Source organism: Bison bison, unplaced genomic scaffold, assembly GCF_000754665.1.
Source record: "Bison bison bison isolate TAMUID 2011002044 unplaced genomic scaffold, Bison_UMD1.0 scf7180017864238, whole genome shotgun sequence".
NCBI lineage: Eukaryota > Metazoa > Chordata > Mammalia > Artiodactyla > Bovidae > Bison > Bison bison.
The window spans coordinates 6,862,398-6,878,904 of NW_011494810.1; the positions used below are offsets into that span (position 1 = coordinate 6,862,398).

The 16,507-nt window shown below is 40.9% G+C and overlaps 1 protein-coding gene across 2 annotated transcripts in view; it reads left to right on the forward strand.

The window, feature by feature from the left end:
- The window catches only part of TNFAIP8 (tumor necrosis factor, alpha-induced protein 8), a 133,762-nt gene that overhangs the window by 38,341 nt on the left and 78,914 nt on the right, over nucleotides 1-16,507 (forward strand). The window lies entirely within an intron of this gene.

Consider the following 16,507-nt stretch of genomic DNA (forward strand, 5'->3'; position numbering starts at 1 on the left):
TTTATTCAAAATATTTATCTTTTTATTTATGTTTTGATATTTTCATTCTCATTCAATAAATTCATCCATATTCTAAGGATATACAAATAATCATTTATTTTGTTTTCTGAAACTTTTTTTTTTAATTTTATTTAATTTTATTTTTTTTTCTAATTTTATTTTATTTTTAAACTTTACATAATTGTATTAGTTTTGCCAAATATCAAAATGCATGTCCAGTTCTAACTGTTGGCTTCCTGACCTGCATACAGATTTCTCAAGAGGCAGGTCAGGTGGTCTGGTATTCCCATCTCTGTCAGAATTTTCTACAGTTTATTGTGATCCACACAGTCAAAGGCTTTGGCATAGTCAATAAAGCAGAAATAGATGTTTTTCTGGAACTCGCTTGCTTTTTCCATGATCCAGTGGATGTTGGCAATTTGATCTCTGGTTCCTCTTCTTTTTCTAAAACTAGCTTGAACATCTGGAAATTCATGGTTCACGTATTGCTGAAGCCTGGCTTGGAGAATTTTGAGCATTACTTTACTAGTGTGTGAGATGAGTGCAATTGTGCGGTAGTTTGAGCATTCTTTGGCATTGCCTTTCTTTGAGATTGGAATGAAAACTGACCTTTTCCAGTCCTGTGACCACTGCTCAATTTTCCAAATTTGCTGGCATACTGAGTGCAGCACTTTCACAGCATCATCTTTCAGGATTAGAAATAGTTCCACTGGAATTCTGTCACCTCCACTAGCTTTGTTCATAGTGATGCTTTCTAAGGCCCACTTGACTTCACATTCCAGGATGTCTGGCTCTAGGTGAGTGATCACACCATCGTGATTATCTGGGTCGTGAAGATCTTTTTTGTACAGTTCTTCTGGGTATTCTTTCCATCTCTTCTTAATATCTTCTGCTTCTGTTAGGTCCATACCATTTCTGTCCTTTATCGAGCCCATCTTTGCATGAAATGTTGATTACCTGCACATAATTCCCTCCTCCATCCCCTCCCCTCTGTCTGCCACCAGTCTGCTCTTTCTTTCTGAGTTTGGGGTTTTTTTTGGATTCTGTGCATAAGTGATGTCATACAGTATTTGTCTTTCTCTGTCTGACTTATTTCACTAGCTTAATGCCCTTGAATTTCTTTCATACTGCTTCAAATGGCAGGATTTTCTTTTTTATGTTTGAATCATTTTGTTCACCCATTCATCCACTTAGATTTTGACTATTGTAGATAATGCTGCAAACATGGAGGTATAGAGAGCTCTTCAAGGTAATTTCATTTCCTTTGGGTATAGCTCAGAAGTGGATCATATAGTAGTTCTATTTTTAATTCTTTGAGAAACCTTCATACTGCTTTCTGTAGTGGCTGCCCCAGTTTATAGTCTGACCAACAGTGCACAAGGCTTCCCTTTTCTCCATATTCTGGCAGCAACATCTTGTCTTTTTGATGACAACCATTCTGACAGGTGGGAGGTAATCTTTCATTCTGGTTTTGATTTGCAATTTCCTGATGATTAGTGATATTGAGCATTTTTTCATGTACCTGTTGGCCATCTAAATATCTTCTTTAGAAAAATGTTTATTCGATTCCTTTGCCCATTTAAAACTCAGATTATTGTTTTTATTAAGTTGCAGGAGTTATGTATGTATATATGTTTGTATATGAATCAAACTTATCAGATATATAGTTTGCAAATAGCAGATATTTTCTTCTATTCCATATGTTATCTTTTCATTTTGTTGATCATTTCTTTTGCTGTGCAGAAGTTTTTAAATTTGACATTTAATTTTGCTATGTCAAAATTGTTTATTTTTGTTTATGTTGCTTGTGCTTTTGGTGTCATATCCATGAGATCATTTCTAAGGCCAATGTCAAGGAGATTTTATTTTATGGGTTTTTTTTTTATTTTCTAGGAGTTTAAAGTTTTAAATCTTACATTTAATCCATTTTGTGAATGGTGTTAGAGAGCAGTCCAGTTTTATTCTTTTGCATGTGATTATTCAATTTCCAGCACCATTTATTGGAGACATTGTCAAATTTAAAAGCTTTGTCATTGAATCTTTTTGGTGTTCTTGTCAAACATTAGTTGACTGTATGCATGAGTTCATTTCTGGGCTCTCTATTCTGTTCCGTTGCTCTATCTGTCTGTTTTTATGCCAATACCATACTGTTTTGATTACTATAGTTTTGTAATATATTTTGAAACCAGGAAGTGTGATGCCTCCAGCTTTGTTTTCTTTCTTAGGATTGCTTTGGCAATTTGGTGTGTGTGAGTGTGTGTGTGTGTGTGTGTGTGTGTGTGTCTGTGTGTATGTATTTCATATGAATTTTAGGACTGATCTTTCCTATTTCTATTTAAAAAAAGCCACTGAAATCTTTATAGTGATTGCATTGAATTTATAGATGGCTTTGAGTAATATGGACATTTTAACAGTTTTAATTCTTCCATTCTCTGAGTACAAGATATCTTGCTATTTATTTGTGTTTTTAATTTCTTTCATCAGTGACTTATAGTTTTCAGTGTAGAGTTCTCTCATTTCTTTGGTTAAGTTTATTTCTTAAGTTTATTTTTTTGATGCTATAATAAATGTTTTCTTAAATTCTGTTTTGTGTAGTTCATTGGTAGTGTTTAGAAATGCACGTGATTTTTGTATATTGACTGTTTATCCTGCAACTTTACTGAGTTTATTAGTTTGAACAGTTTTTCAGTGGAATCTTTAGGATTTTCTATATAAGGATCATGTTATCTACAAACAGAGACATGTATGCTTCTTTTAAATTTTGAGTTTGTATTTTATGAAGCAGCCTTAAGATGGAATGGTTTCACTTGGTACAAATAAATAGAACATGATCCTTGTGCTTAAGAGGTTTATACTCTGGGAAGACAAAAGCTAAAGCACATGAAACATTTTCATACATTTAGCTTAGTTTGTAAACTAAGTGCTAACTTGTATAACATTGGCTGATTAATTTTTCAACAAATACTAGAGTGCTTAGTATGTGCTAGGTATTTGTACATCAGGTTGGGGTTAAAGTCAAGAACAAAATTTTGTTTTTTACACTGTAGAATGTGTTGTTGTTGAGTTGCTAAGTTGTGTCCAACTCTTTGCGACTCCATGGAGTATAGCCCACTAGGCTTCTCTGAATATGGGATTTCCCAGGCAAGAATACTGGAGAGGGTTGCCATTTCCTTTTCCAAGGAATTCTTCCTGACCCAGGGATCAAACCTGTGTCTCCTGCATTGGCAGGAGATTATCAACCACTGAGCTACCAGGGGAGCCTGGACTGTAGAATAATTATTATTAATATATCCTAGAATAATAAAAATTACTCCACACTGTTGAAAAATTTGGTCAAGTGCAATTAGCAGATACTTTAGTGGAGGCAGTGTAGCCTAGTGATTAAGAATGGCTTATGTCTGCTTTGTTCATCCATTAATCTCTAGCAAGTGGGACAGGAACTGTTTCATAGTAACCATTCATTAATAGCTATGGATTGAATTAATGCTCATAGCAATAGTCCATGCCCTTTGGGAATTTACAAACTAGTGGTAAAAGCAGTTTTTCCCAGGAGATATATCCTGTAGGATTTTTCTTTTTTCTTTCTCTCTCTCATGAACACAAGCAGGTTTCTTTGATGACTACTAGGTTGAAGCAAGTGACCTAACTCTGTTCTGCAGGATTTCTCATGTTCATTCCTTAAGAGGGTGCTGGCTGTTGCACACAGCGTTTACTAAATTCATTTGAACATGAGCATGTATGGTCCTGGCATCTTTGGGAGATGTGGCTTATGTGCGTGCTCAGTCACTCAGTGGTGTCCTACTCTTTGCGACCCTATAGACTGTAGCCTGCCAGGCTCCTCTGTCCATGGGATTTTCCAGGCAAGCATACTGGAGGAGATTGCTGCTTCCTCCTGTAGGGGATCTTCCCATCCCAGGGATCAGATGCATCTCTGCATCTCCTGCATTGCAGGTGGATTCTTTACTGCTGAGCCATCCAGGAAGCCCCTGGGAGAGGTGGATTTGGCCATAAAAGTCCTAGGAGGTTTAGAGAAGGAACAATGCCAGGAGTACAGGGAACTTAGCTCTTATACTGTCTGGTCTGTCTCCACACCCAAAACAGTGCTTGAAGCTGCTTAATAAATTTTGAGAGAGGAAGAAGAGTACGCCACATCCAAAGATGGGAGTGTCTCAGTAAGGTAGTTTTGCCTTAGACATCTATCCTGATATCTGTCTATGAATAGATGAATACAATAAAGGATTCGAAGTGAGGCAAGTGGGTCTTGATTCAGACATGGAGAATGGCACTCAGTGCCAGGTCACAAAGGTTGGTATCACAGAGAGTGTTTTGGGGAGGTGCTGGAAGTTGGTCCAACTTAGAATTTTCATTTTTTAATTTTAGTTTTTGAAATATTTATTGGTTTGGCTGCTCCAGGTCTTAGTTGTAGCATGTGAGATACAGTTCCCTGACCAAGGATCAAACCCGGGCCCCCTGCATAGGGAGCACCAGTCCTAGCCACTGGACCACCAGGGAAGTCCCTAGAGTTTTAAGATTTTGTACTGAGAAATATTGAGGAGAATTCTGGATGGTAGAAGCCTTCAGAGGTGTGCAGAAGAGTTGAGGGTATCTCAAAGAGGGAACTCTTGCACATTTTTTAGCAGAAGAGAGAAAACTTGAAAGTAGCACTGAAAGATTTGACATCTGTATGCAAGATGGGTTGCAGTTATGTGAGCTGGTGTAAGCCAGTTCAGAGGCACTTGCAAATCCAAGAGTGAGAAATGAGAGAATCTTAGCACGAACAATAGAGGTTTAGGGAGAGACTTGAAAGAAGAATCAGTAAGCATGCTGAGTGTGAGGAGTCAAAGCTGAACTCCAGGATTAATTCAAGGCAAGTTCAAAGATATGTACAATGTCCTGTGATCTTGTTGATGCAGTCTGGCATGAAACTGGATATCACACATCCTTTCTATATCTGGGAAATTTTCTCCTATCCTAGGATTTCTAACCCAAATCAATGAGAACTTGAAACATTAATAGTTGGTGGAGTTTAAGTCCAAGTTCAAGAACCATGGGAGGCAGGATTATGTGGTGGTTAAGACCAGGGGCTTTGATGCCCCAGAGAAATGTATCCAAGTCCTGGCTTGGCTTTGGATAAGTTTCTTAAACTGCATAAGCCTCAATAAATTTTTCTACCAAATGGAGACAGTACTAGCATCTCCTTTAAAGTACTGTCAGGAGTCAGTGAGATAATGCATATACAGTTCTTAGCAAAGTACTGTACACATCATAAATACTCAATACAAATTGCTGGTTAGTGTCCTTGCTGAACTGGCAGAAGAATCACTTTATGTTTGTATGCATGTGTCTACTTGCTGTTCTTCCAACTTAAAGAACAGAAGTCCGTCTGTCAGCCCAGCTGATAGGTTGGCACATGGTTGGCCGGAAAGCCACAGCCAGAGACCAGGCAGTTAGGGGAACAGTGCCTTCTGGGGGAGTGCCATGCCATTCTCTGCAAAAGTTGGAACTAAGCCTAGAGTTGAACATAGTGAGGCTGGCAGAGGATGAAGAGGTATAAGGGAGGAAGAGAAGACTTGGGGTTGTTTGTAGCCATGAAGCTTTTGTGCAGGGCTCCAACTTTGCTGTCCCCTCCAGGTAGGTCCCTGGTAATGTCATCTATTACAAGCATGATCCCACCGGAAAGGGCTTGATTTCAGTTCTCATGTGGGTTCTCTGAGTGTCTTTCCAGCCCACAGATTGCTTGTGTATTGTTTTTAAGGAACTCTGCATTTCTCCAAGGCCAGTTTAGTGGTGCTCATAAAGAGATGGCAACTCCAGAGTGTCTTCATTGTACAGCTGGTGTTTTCACCCTGTGAGGACATAGTTCTGTATTTCCTGTCTATGAAGCTTGGTTTCTAAATCACCCCATCTGTGTATGAAGATACAGCATTAAGATTCAAGCAAGTCTTTTTGCTCTTGTTCCTGTCCAATCAAAATGGAAAAGAAGTTGTCAGATCAGGACTACAGTCACCCTTTTTCTATTTCCTCTACTGGTTTACTATAATTGTATAGATTTTAATACCAACATAAAAAAATACTCTAATTTGGAGGAAGCTTCCCTGGTGGCTCAGAGGGCAAAGAGTTTGCCTGTAGCGTGGGAGACCCAGGTTCGATCCCTGGGTCAGGAAGATCCCATGGAGAAGGAAATGGCAGCCCACTCTAGTATTCTTGCCTGGAAAACCCCCTGGGTGGAGAAGCCTGGCAGGCTGCAGTCCATGGGGTCGCAAAGAGTAGGACACTACTGAGCAACTTCACAATAGTGCATCACTCTGCATTTTTGTGTTGCCTTAAATTGGTTCAATGACTTCCTTGCTATCACTGATAACTCTAGGGCAGATATCCTTACACTTGGCTGCATAATTTAGAATCTCTTGGCTTTTAAAAATTCAGATGCTCACCACTCAGCCCAAATGAATTAAATCAAAATCTCATGTGGGGATGGGGGTGGGGGCAGGTGGGTGGGACTTGCAATCAGTATTTTTCAAAAGTCCTCAGGTCCTTCCAGAACCAGTGCTCTAGAACAGTGTCTCTCAACCAGGGACAGTTTTGTGCCCCTCTTCCCCCTCCCAAGGATCATTAGCAATGTCTGGATACACTTTTGATTGCCACAACCAGAGGAGGGGTCTGCTTCCTGGTACCTACTGGGTACAAACCAGAGGCGCAGCTAAACAACCTGCAGTTCACAGACAGCTCTACCATAACAAAAACCATCACGCAGAAAATGTCAGTTGTACTGAGGTTGGGAAGCAGCGCTCGAGAATAATCAGGCTTAAGAAATGAGATACGTCAGAGCAGTGGGTAGGGCCATTGAGATGAAAGCCTAGCATGAAGAAGTTTACATTTTTGGCCTCCCAGCAAAATGAGGGGAAGGGAGTGGCTTAGCAAATGCCTCTGCTGTGCCTGCCGTCACAGGGGTCTGATGGTGTGTTCCTGGCCTGTTCTTGGAGCTAGAGCATCTCCTGGGTCTGATTTTTTGGACAGGCTGTCTTGTGGTTCTCTAAGTTTATTGCATTTGAATGGCTTGGAAGAAAACTGAAGTTAGGAAAATTAAACCTATGTAGATTAGCCCAAATCAATAATTTTTAACTAAGCTTTTGAATTGGTTGTTTTTTATATATAAAGTTTTCTAAAATCAGAGAGTGAATCATTTGAAAGTGATTATACATGGGCCATGAGAAATATGATTTTATGTGCTGTAGAGTTTTATTTTCTCTTCTTTCCTTTTGATTGGATATGAGGAAGGTAGGAAAGGCACTTTTAATTTTAGTGCAGTTATCGTTTGCTCTAATTCTGAGACACTCAGAAATACTTTTCTAGCAGTTTCTTTCATCTATATTTATTATATTGTATAATTAATTTAATGAACTTTATCTCCCTCTGCACATACCCAGTTTTCCAGAGCATAACACACATAAAAGATATTTGCCATAAACAAGTTGAATTTTCCTGGGTACACTTGTCAAATTTAATTCAAGTGGTGAAATTCAATATTAAATATAATATACTGAATATACTCAAAACTGTGTTTCTAAAAACCTATGAAAATGATAGTTAAAGCTCTTGAAGTAGCTCTGAATTCATTGATCCTTATGCAAGTGGTTGACTACCAATTTTTAAAAAATTTTTGTCTCTTTACGGAGATTTCAAGAGATTTTAAGTAGTACCTTTAGTGTTCTACATCAGCCTTCTGTACTAAAGTTAAATTCATGTTTATGAATCTGGGGTTATGTCTGTAATAGTTTTTCAGTTTTTCTCTTCTTTGGGGTTGAGGGGCCCTTTTACTCCACGTAATGCAATCTATTCATTTACTAAACATTTCAGGGCCTACTATACATTAATAACTAAAATAACTTTAAAATTGTTCCAGTCTAGTTTATTGCAATTTGAGGCATTATGCCAATACTCTTGTGTGCTGGGTCTGCTGGGTCCCTTTTATACCTAGTGGTTGGAATGTTTTAAATTAAGACTAGAAGAATAACAACTCATGTAATATTTGGCATGAATACTCCAAATGTCTTTGTTGAAATCCCATATCCTGTTTCTTCATTGAGTTTCAGCAATAACTCCATAATCCAAGGGATACTTTAATTTTAATCTAAACCTTTTTTTTTTTTGTAGCTATGGTTTTAAATTAATTTATAATTGTATTTTTTAAATTTTATTTTATTTTTAAACTTTACATAATTGTATTAGTTTTGCCAAATATCAAAATGAATCCACCACAGGTATACATGTGTTCCCCATCCTGAACCCTCCTTCCTCCTCCCTCCCCATACTATCCCTCTGGGTTGTCCAAGTACTCTTTGGATAGCTAAACATTTATGTTTTTCTTCTGACTTTGGAGTTCTATTGAATGAAGTCTGTAAAAATTAATCCAAATTTATAGTATAGAACTTACTAAAAACTGGACTGCCATGAGAATCATGACAAGGCGCTTAATGACAGTTGTATTTAATAGTAAATGGACCGTATTCTGCTGAGAGTCAGAGTGTGCATATGTGGTGGATGTGTGTGTTGAGGGGAGGTTGTGTCCTGGGATTGGGGGACAGGATACGTTGGAGAATTAAATTAGTGCTTAAGGATTGACTGGATCAAGCCAAACCTAGAAGGAGAACACCGAGAGCCATGCTGGTTTCTTGGAAACCAGGGCTGTTGTGCGTAATTTGTATATCCATGGGTGTAACTTTTACCGCAGTATGTTTGCCTACAAGTTCATCATATTAAAGGACAACTGGGTTGATTGGTAGCCCCTGTCTAGATATTTCCTAAAATGGGGACCTGTTTGTCAATACATATAAAAAGAATTGATTTGGTTTGGGAGTATGGGAATAAGAGAGTGGAGCAAGAATTAGTCGTTTCCCAATGTTTGAAAGACATAGAAGAGGAATTAGACATGTTCTTTGTGTCCTGAACATATGGAACCAGAACCAGTGGATTGACACACAGGAAAATAGCTTCTGGCTCAGTTCAGGGAGTATCCAAAAATATCATGAACCGTGGAGTTGTGAGGTGTAAGATGGTTAAGTGAAGAGGTATAGAAAGTCCCTTTCAATGGAGGTTGTGAGGAAGACCACGAATGGGAAGGGAAACAGGGGATTTCAGCTGTGGATTAGTAGAGGACTTTGGATAGGATGATCTTTAAGTCCCACTGCTGTCTAGCCATTCTGTGATTTTTAGGACATATTACCTCCCCTGAGTAATGAAAAATGAAGACACTTGGCATTTGAAGGGGAATTTCAGATTCAGGGTCCTATTATTAATGGCTTTTTCTCTCTACCTCATGCAAGTCCTCCTGCAACTAACCCCCTCTTGTACAACATCCTTTTCTTTCTCCATGTGGGAACAATCCTCATCAGTATCAGAATATGCCTTTTTGTCACTCATCTTAAAAAGCAGATGAAAGCCAATGATGCAGAGAAGAAGGCACTTGTGCCAAAAATGTTAGCACATTGAGACTCAGAAAAACAAATGAAACGAAACTTCCTTAATCTGAAGTAACCTTCTAACTCTCACCCTACTTCTCTGCTCTGGGTTCCAGTGGAACTTTCCCATGGAAGTATCTCCGCACGTGATCTCCCCTTCTTACTGCCCTCTTCACCGTTCCCCTCCTCCAAAACTGCTTCTGTTAAGGTCAGCAGAGACCTCTATTTTTTTTGGCAGAGGGTAGATCACACCACAAGGATTATGGGGTCTTAGTTCCCCCAACCAGGGATGTATCCCACGTCCCCTGCATTGGAAATGCAAAGTCTTAACCACTGGACTACCAGGGAAGTTCCAGAAACCTCTGTTTTAATGAACCCTGTGGCCACTTCTCCATCCCCTCCACCCTCAGGCTCAACAGATTCAGCATCCTTCATCCCTCCCCCTGTCTAGAAAGTGTTCTAGGAACTTGGCTTCCAGGGCATCACAACCACCTTTTCTCCTACCTCCTTAACTCCTCCTTCCAAGGACCTTTTCTGTCCTCACACTCTCTGGGCAGTGCTTCTTTACCTGACGTGGGTAGAAAAGTGAAGGAGGGTCCAGGTCTCACACAAGTCTGATTAACTTAGAATTTCGGGGGAAGACTCATGGGCATCATTTTTTAAAATTAATTTTATTGAAATATAGTTGATTTTACAATATTGTATTCATTTCAGCACAGTAATTCAGTTTGGATTCTGAATCACTGCATGTTTGGAAGAGAAATTAACAGGACTGGCTGTTGGACTAGCTGTGGAACGATGAGGGGTCAAGATGCCACCTAAGCTTTTAGCCTGAAAGCTCAGTATACAAATATGCTGACAGAGAAGGACAAAGCCAGGGGAGGAGAAAGTTTGGGTTAGAAGAATGGCTGTGGAATCAAGCCATTTTTTGGATTCTTTTCCATTATGCATTATTATAAGATATTGAATATACTTCCCTGTACTATTCAATAGGTCCTTGTTAGTTATCTCTTATATATTTTGTTGTGCAGTTAGTTGCCCAGCCACGTCTAACACTTTGTGACCCTATGGACTGCAGCACCCCAGGCTTCCCTGTCCTTCACCATCTCCTAGAGCTTGCTCAAACTCTTGTCCATTGAATCAGTGATGCCATGCAACCATCTCATCCTCTGTCATCCCCTTCTCCTCATGCCCTCAATCTTTCCCAGCATCAGGGTCTTTTCCATTGAGTCAGCTCTTCTCATCACGTGGCCAGAGTATTGGAGCTTCAACTTCAGCATCAGTCCTTCCAATGAATATTGAGGGTTGGTTTTCTTTACAATTGACTGGTTTGATCTCCTTGCTGTCCAAAGGACTCTTAAAGAGTTTGCCGGCACCACAGTTCAAAGGCATCAATTCTTTGGCATTCAGCCTTATTTATTGTCCAGATCTCTTATCTGTACCTGACTACTGGAAAAATCATATCTTTGACTCTGTGGACCTTTGCTGGCAAAGTAATGTCTCTACTTTTTAATACGCTGTCTTGGTTTGTCATAGCTTTTCTTCCAAGGAGCAAGCGTCTTTTAATTTCATGGCTGCAGTCACCATCCACAGTGATTTTGGAGCCCAAGAAAATAAAGTCTGTCACTGTTTCCATTGTTTCCCCATCTATTTGCCATGAAGTGATGGGACTGGATGCCATGATCTTTGTTTTTTGAATGTTGAGTTTTAAGCCAGCTTTTTCACTCTTCTCTTTCACCTTCATTGAGAGGCTCTTTAATTCCTCGTCACTTTCTGCCATAAGGGTGGTGTCATCTGCATATCTGAGGTGATTGATATTTCTCCCAGCAATCTTGATTCCAGCTTCTGCCTCTTCCAGCCCATCATTGTGCATGATGTACTCTGCATGTATGTTAAATAAGCAGGGTGACAATATTCAGCCTTGATGTACTCCTTTCCCATTTTGGAACCAGTCTGTTGTTCCTTGTCTGGTTCTAACTATTGCTTCTTGATTTGCATGCAGGTTTTGCAGGAGGCAGGTAAGGTGGTCTGGTATTCCCATCTCTTGAAGAATTTCCCACAGTTTGCTGTGACCTACACAGTCAAAGGCTTTAACATAGTCCATGAAGCAGAAATAGATGTTTTTCTGGAACTCTCTTGCTTTTTCAATGATCCAGCAGATGTTGGCAATTTGATCTCTGGTTCCTCTGCCTTTTCTAAACATCTGGAAGTTCTCAGTTCACATACTGTTGAAGTGTAGCTTGAAGGATTTTGAGCATTACTTTGCTAGCATGTGAAATAAGTGCAATTGTGTGGTAGTTTGAATATTCTTTGGCATTGCCCTTCTTTGGGATTTTGGGATGAAAAGTATATAGTAGTGGGTATACTTTAATTCCAAACTCCTGATTTATCCCTGCCCCTCCTTTCCTCTTTGATAACCATAAGTTTGTTCTCATAAGTCTGTGAATCTATTCCTGTTTTATAAGTTCATTTGTATCATTTTAAAAGTTCCACATATAAGTGATATTGTATGAAATTTGTCTTTTCTATGTCTGACTTCACTTAGTATGATAAACTCTAAGTCCATCCACATTGCTTTAAATGGTATTATTTCATTCTTTTTTATGGCTGAGTAATATTCCATTGTATATATGTGCCACATTGTCTTTCTAGGAATAGACATCTTGATTCCACGGCCATTCTTCTAACCCAAACCTTCTCCTCCCCTGGCTTTGTCCTTCTCTGTCGGCATATTTGTATACTGAGCTTTCAGGCTAAAAGCTTAGGTGGCATCTTGACCCCTCATCATTCCACAGCTAGTGCAACAGCCAGTCCTGTTCGTTTCTCTTCCAAACATGCGTATCTCACCTCTTTCCCCTTCCTCTCCACCACTGTTTCTCATCTTGATGGCCTCAGTGGCCTCCAATGCCTCCTATGCTCTTGCCGCACCCCTCGCCCCCCTCTACTTCTCTGGTCATCTGAGTACTCTCAGAAAACCCAGCAGACTGTGTCACCGCCTTGCTCTAAACCCTCCTGTGTCTTCCCATCACAACCAGTGAAGGCCACCCTCCTTGCCCTGAGCTGTGGGCTTCCTGACCTGGCCCCTGGCCCAACTCTCCCATGTCATCTCTTACCACCCCCACTCCTCCTCTCCCATTGGCCCACATTCCCTTGCTGCTTCCTCAGACTTTCCAAACTTGATCCTGCCTCAGAGCCCTTGCACCCACCCTTCCCTCTGCCTGGAAGGCTCTCCCCTTAGCCTGTTCCTTATCTCTTTCCCCCACTCTTCTCAGTTTTCTGCTCAGGCACCACCCCATCCAAAATGCTCCTCTCTCCCAGTCATTCTTCCCCTTGATTCTTGTTTGTTTTTCCCTTCCACAGGGAAGGAAAAACTTTTGTCTGCTTGAAATCCTGTTTTTCTGCCTAGGGTTTTGTCACCGCTCTATGCCCAGCACTGTAGGCAGTGCCTGTACATAGCAGATGACCAGTAAATACTTTGGACAGAACAACAGAATGCCACTTATGTAACTTCATGTTTTGTGACTTCTATGGCCTTTGGCCCCTTTTCCAGCCCCTGATCAGATCACACTGGCTTATGTCCAGAATCTCCTGACCTGTTTATCTCAGAACCTTCTTTCTTCTGCTTCCTCCTGTTTAGCCCCTGCCTGCTCACAGCCAACTCCAGAAATATCAAGGGTGGGGAAGAAGTGGAGCAGCATCTGGGATTTCGATGGTGGGTGCACAGCCACCATTCACTTCCTTCTTGACTGCTCAGTGCAAATCCCTACTGCTCTTGTTTTCTTCTTCTTTTTTTTAATTGGAGGATAATTGCTTCACAGTGTTGTGGTGGTCTCTACCATACATCAACACGAATCATTCATGTTATATATACAAAGTGAAGTAAGTCAGAAAGAGAAAAGAAAATATCACATATTAATGCATATATATGGAATCTAGAAAATTAATACTGATGAACCTATTTACAGAGAAGAAATGGAGATGCAGGCATAGAGAATGTTCTGATGGACCCACTTATCCTGTTTTCTATACGCAGTCCTCTCCTTGACAATCCACCCTCCTGATTTCTTTCTTTTCTGTCTCTATCCCTTCTCAGTCTCCACTGCAGGCTCCTTCCTCTTCTTTGTCCATCCCTTAAATGTCAGTACTTCTTAGGGCTTTGTCTGGGTCCTCTGAAGTCCTGTCTTTTTTTTTTTTTTTTTTGGCCATGCCATGCAGCATGTGAGACCTTAGTTCCCCAACGAGGAATTGAACCCATGCCCCCTGCAGTGGAAGCATGGGGTTTTGACCAGTGGACCACCAGGGAAGTCCCTCTGTGCCCTGCCTAGTCCACTCTTTCCCTTGATGACCCCACCCATTCCTGGGATATCAGAATCTCTACGTGGTAATGACCGTCAAAGGTATATTTCAAGCCTAGCCTAGACTTGTCTGTCCAGTTGTAAAGTGTTTATCAATACTTAGACATCTCACAGGCAACTCAAATGTGATGGGAAGTCAACTGAACTTACCTACTCTTTGCATTTTCCCCTCAGTAGTGATCTAACTGACTATCCAGAAGCCTGGAAGGCATCCTCCTTTACGTCAGTCAGTTGCCAATATTACCGGTTCTCCCACTCAATAGCTGTAGAATCTGTGTGCTGCCTGTCCCAGCCTACTGCCACCACCTGAGATCAGGGTGTCACTATCATCTCTTACCTAGATTCCTTCAAGAACACTTGACATGCCACATGCCCCCAACTCCGCCTCTGCACCAGTCTGACTTCCTGTGCTCTTATTGGTCTTTACAAAATAGCCACCTGGTTGTGCATCCCCTGCTTAATTAAGATGCCTAATTAGAGTTTTGAGAAAGTCTAAATTTTTACATAGGTCTTATAAGATCCTTAATAGCCTGTTCTCAAACTGATCGTGGCTGTTAGAATATCTTGGAAGTAATTGTCTCCTTTCCTTCCTCCCGTCCTTCTGCCCATCCCCTCTCCCAGTCCTTCATTTACCTCCTCTGGCCCCTTTGTTTATTACTTATTCTAAGGGCTACTGGGAGCACAGGAAGGCCTCAATAAATATGTGTTGAATGAATATGGGAAGACAGAGGCCCTGGATAGTAACTGTCAGTGTCCTCAATCTCTGATTTAATTTGTCTTAAAATTTTTAAGGTTTCCAGAGTAAAAAAAAAAAATCTACTTTCATGTACAATCCCATGTATATAGTTCCTTCAGCTCTGTGGCTTCCAGGGGATTATTAAAAACAGAACTAAAAGAAATATGTGGAATTCTGCTAGCAAATCATTTTCAACGTATGCTCTTTGAGTGGCCGTTAAGTGCTGAGCTTAGAAGGCTACCAAACAGGACAGGGAACCAAACCACCTCTGTGACCCAGGGGCCAGCAGCAGGGCACGCTGGCTGAATGGGCCTCTGCAGTGAACGTTTTTCACCTTGGGCACTCATAAGCTGGCATCAGAATACCTGAGACTTGTTGGGACTTGTCTGAATCATTTATTACATTTTCAAACCTGTTTGGGAAGAAAGCCTACACACCACAGTGTGTTCGGGGGCTTGCACAGTAAATCTTATTTAAGAGACAAAAACGTAATCATATTTAACCTGTAATAATGTAAGTGAGAGTGTTTGACTCAGTTGTAATGAATCTAAAGAAGAATGGGGAAAGGCTTTTCCCTTAGAAGGTCCAGATTGGCATTTCAGACTTCAGCCCCAGGGCTGGGTGCTGCCGGGCGAGGTTTCCAATCTCCATCCCGTCGGAGCACCTATCTCCAGCTTCTTCGCTGTGAGGACCCGAGGGGCCTGACAGTCAGTACTGAGTCAGTGGAATCATCGAGAAACGAATGACCCACTTCCTGCCTGAAGTTCTAGGGAGTTTTGTTTTGTTGTTTTGTTTTTCTGTTTTGCTCTGAAGATTCCCTAAAAAGACAGAAGGCTGCCCCGGCCATCTGTTGATCAGCAGCCTTTGTTATTTATAGGGAATCCACTCTGCTATACCTTCTTGTTACCAACAGGTGTGGGTGTTTTTGTTGAATAATTTTATTTATGTATTTATGGCTGTGCTGGGTCTTCACTGCTGCACTGATTTTTCTCTAGTTGTGGTGTGCCGGCTTCTCATTGCAGTGACTTCTCTTGTGCAGCACAGGGGGTGCACAGGCTTGTTAGTTGTGGCACGCAGGCTCAGTAGTTGAGGCTTCTGGACTCTAGAGCTGAGGCTCAGTAGTTGTGGCACATGGGCTTCGTCACTCCACGACATGTGGGATCTCCCTAGATCAGGGATTGAACCTGTGTCTCCTGTATCGGCAGGTGGATTCTTTACCACTGAGCCGCTAGGGACGCCTCACTAACAGGTTTTTGAAAACCTTTTCCCCCTTATAACAAAAGCATCACATGGGAGTGTAGTATATTTATCAATTATAATTTGACCAAAAAGTGAAAAATAACAACCAAAAAAGTTACTCTTTAACTTCAGCACTCAGAAGAAAATATTTTGTGACTATAACTCTCAGCTGGTTTCTGTATGCCTATAGTTTTCTCTATAAAAATTGTATAGTAGTTCATATGATTTCTTTTATATGTTGCTTTGTAGCCTTTGTGAATAGTTCACATGTTATTAGTTACTCTCTAAAGTCATTTTTAAAGACCGTATTATGTGCCATTATATAGCTATGCCGTCATTCACTTCACCAATCTCCCGTTTGGATAAGTGAACTGTTTTTAATCTTTACCACTGTCATAACACCACACAACTGCCTTGCTTTTAGCAGCTGTCCACACTTGTCTCTGTTTCACTGGATGTGTTCCTGGAAGTGGTTCAAAGGACATGTGGAGTCTGAAGGTTTTGATCTTTATTGCCACTTTGCCTTCCAGACATTTGCCCTGCTCTCCATTTCCACCACGTAACAGAAACTTCTGACCATGTTCTATGTGGCCTTACCTCTGTGGGCCTTTCCCCGACTCCCAGCAACTTGTTCCTTGTGCATCCAGCACTGATGCCACCCTGGCCCCCTCTCCTCTCCTCTCCCTGGCGTGGCCAGGCTTGTCCTGTCTCAGGTTGGA